The 3,671-nt window shown below is 35.9% G+C and overlaps 1 pseudogene; it reads right to left on the bottom strand.

The window, feature by feature from the left end:
- Positions 1 to 604: 604 nt before the first annotated feature.
- Positions 605 to 2,669, bottom strand: LOC109237652 (annotated as a pseudogene).
- Between the last annotated feature and the right edge of the window lie 1,002 nt (positions 2,670 to 3,671).

The following is a 3,671-nucleotide window of genomic DNA, read 5'->3' as shown; positions in this document are numbered from 1 at the left end:
CATAGTACACGGATATATTTGCCTTTTTTCCTTTTTTTTTTTAAATATTAAACATATGTATAGGAACTTTAGAATATAATTCAATTTGTGTTTGAGTGTATGCAGCTAGATTTCTTTTAGGATATTTTTCCAGTTCTACACTGAATCTTTATAATTTTTGTAGCTGAGCAGCGAAGAATGTACGATAAATAAAATTAGATCGCCTCAAATAAAGAATTACTTTTCATGCATTTGAACGGATACTCAAATGGAGGTATATTTAAACTATTTTCGACAGTGCAAAGATATATTTTGCCTTTTTTTTCTTCAAAAGTTATAGTATAAAAAATAAATAGGAACTGTTGAGTTCAATTTGTCTTCGAGTGTTATGAGGGGAAGTTCTTAGTTAAAATGCAGCTAGATTTCTTTTAGGATATTGTTTAGCTCTACACTGAATCTTTTCAATTTACGTAGCTGAAAACCGAAGAATGTATGATAAATAAAATTAGTTTGCCTCAAATAAAGAATTACTGTTAATGCATTTTTTTAGAAATGATATGGGAGTATGGGACCAGTTAATAGTAGTAAATTCTGCAAGTTGATGTACAGATTTAGTGCTTGGCTTAGTATGACTTATTGTCTGGCTTTCAGTTGTAACCTTTCCCCTGTTCTCCACTGGATTTGTCAAACAATACAACTGAATCTCAAAGAAGAAGACACTTACTTTACGTAGAATTTTCAAAGAGATGTCAATCGTAGATCCCATGGTATTTGTACAGTATCTATGTACTAGACAAAGAACTATTTCCACATAAATAGATGGAATGGATGTATGAACGTTCTATATGTGCTGTTTCTTGTCCAGTATTATTGATCGTTATGTGTTGTATCTTTGTAGTTGCTGAATATAGTCTGGGATTGTGGTGTCGAATCTCTGGCTTTGTGGATTTTCTGCATAAGCAACATAGTACGCTGAAATGCTAGCTTGTGCTGGTGCCATGGTCACCCTAGTCTGTAAAAATTTCATGGAAACATGGAATTAGATTCTAAGGACAATTTCCCTAATGTAAAGCATGAACTCTCGAGTTTCCAACTTAAAAATGCACTTGGACATTTTGTTATAGGGACATGCATTTTAGTGTATGATCATTGTGTTTTAGGCATATCACAGTTGTACATCACAAGTTGGATTTTTTTTTTTTGGGTTATAAAAAAAAGTGCTCTGTTTTTTTTTTTCGTTTAGAAATTTGGCCTCGCATAGAATCAAAGTTCAATACCATTGATAAACATAACAAATAGCTAGGTGAGTCACAGGTTATTCTTTACCATGAGATATCCGATCAAGAATGCCTATATTGACAGTTCCGTTGCATAACTCTTGTGGATTATAAATGCCCAGGAGCCTCCTAGTAGCGTACAAATCGCTCCTCCTGCCACTCCATAGAAAAAGCAAACTGAACTAGTTAGATCAGAATTAATCAGCTGTTCCATCCCAACTCTTCTAAATATCTCCCAAGTATCCAAGGATGTCTGCACAATCCCTTTATTGTACACTCCTACATGTACGAAACCCCATCTATTGCCATATACTACAAGACACGACGCAATTCCAGAAGAGCAACCGGTGCATGAGAACATGAACTCATCCACATCTCCTGAAACCAAACTGATGGCTCGGGCTGAACCTCGAACAATGGTAACAACAGATACTAGTATTGAGCCAACACAGATGCTACCTATTGAATGCCTGATTGTGCCTAGGAAGATTGTCTTGGAATCAAGCCCCATTCCAGTTGCAAATTGCACATATTTTATGTGTGATACTGTTACTTGCTGTATGTTCTTAATTACTTCCATAGTCCATACGAGGCTTAACAGGATTAGAAAAATGAATAGGCTGTCAAGCCAAGATTTCTCAGCTGTAGCTCCTCCAATGCCTGATATCAGTAAAGATGAATACAGAGTACAAATAACAACTGAAAGGAGTGTCAGGGCAGTGGCGTGCGGAGGAGGGAAGGAAATAGCAATTGATAGTACTCGAATAGCATGCTCGATTCTGTGATTGACCCAACACGAATAGAGGGATTGAATGAGAGCAGATATAAGACAAACGATCCCCATGACCAAACTTCCCACTGTGCCTATGTAGATGAGCAAAAGGCCAACTGCACAACTGAGAAAAGGGCTAAGCCAAAATGCAGCTCCGATAGCTCTTGACGGGTGGCTGAATAGGAATGCCTGAAAGGTGAAGCTGATAATTCCAGCACAAGCTGTTGAAGCAGGTACCATTTCTTTGGCTGGAAATGATGTGTTTTTTCAGCACAAATGATTCCTCCAACAGTTAAAAAGATCGCCAGAACGGAAGTGAGGAAGATGTGCACGACGAAAATATATTGGAAAAACTTTCTAAAGAAGCCCCTTTCTGTCCTCATGGCATACTATAACTTGCTTAACCTGTTCTTGGAATTGAAAAAAATAAAATAAAGAAACAGAACAGCCAAGAAATGAGTTTAATTTTTGGGAAAATGGTATTGTTAAAGAAGAAAGATGAGAAGATTCAAGTACTGCCAAGTTAGAGACTTTAATTCTTGATCCAAGCCTCAAGTTTTAGCTAGCATTTGGCTATAGATCCCAAATTTATTTTAAAAAAATCTGATTTGGGTAAAGTTTGGTTTGAAGATGAAAATGTGTTTGGACACACGTTTTAAGCGAGACCAAAATTGATTTCAATACGGAAGTCTTCTGTTTTACGCCTTATATCTTTATAGTATTATTTATGTTAACACACCACTGACCTAGTCCTACTCTCCTTTTGATTCTGTCTTTCAGGTTCAAACAAAACCGAGATATGCTAATCTCACTTATGAACCCTGCAGTCTGATAGATATGCAAATCTTCTTTTCTATTCAAATTTTTGACTGTGAATATAATCAACACAAGAGAGTAGAATAAGTGTTAGTTGTCTAATTAGCCCTCATTTTGATCTATGATCAGGTGACTCATAAAAGGGCCAGAGTGAGAATTGGTATACAAATAAAGTTAATAACGAGAATTAGCTGGGCGTGAATTGTGGTGTACGAAATTACAGCAATAATTGGTGTATCTTCATGTAATGTTATTGTAAAAACTTAAAAGGGAAATATCGTTGGAAGATAAGTACCAAGTCTGTAGCGGTGACGTGATTTGTTGGGTTTCTCTGATGTAATCTGTAAGGTACTCGTGATTCGATTAATAATATATTCCCTGATTTTGCGTTTGGGACTCCTATTAAATAAAGCAGAAAAAAGCAAGGTGGAAAAGTTGGCATTCAGTTATTATTAAACTCAACGTGGCAATGTGGGAGTACTCGGTGATGTGGAATTAGATCGGTTGGTTTTACACGGTCACGTTTTCACCAGTTCAACCTTGGCTTTGGAACTACTATCTATCTATCTATCTTTTCTCATTTATGGATGTACTTTTTTTAAATACATCTTTAGTGTTATAAATAGAATTTTATTTATGGTGAATGTATATATTTAGAGAGATTCTAGGATTTATTACTTGGTGGTTAAGTCACCCTCTCCCTATAAATAGAGGGGTCCTATTCCATTGTAAATCATCCCAAATCAATAAGATTTCTCTCTCTCTACTTTTCTCTGCAATATTTTTCTTCTTCTTTTATTGTTCATAACACGTTATCAGTACGAGAC

Source organism: Nicotiana attenuata, unplaced genomic scaffold (genome assembly GCF_001879085.1).
Source record: "Nicotiana attenuata strain UT unplaced genomic scaffold, NIATTr2, whole genome shotgun sequence".
In the NCBI taxonomy this organism is placed as follows: Eukaryota; Viridiplantae; Streptophyta; class Magnoliopsida; order Solanales; family Solanaceae; genus Nicotiana; species Nicotiana attenuata.
This window is presented reverse-complemented; position numbering and strand designations above follow the sequence as displayed.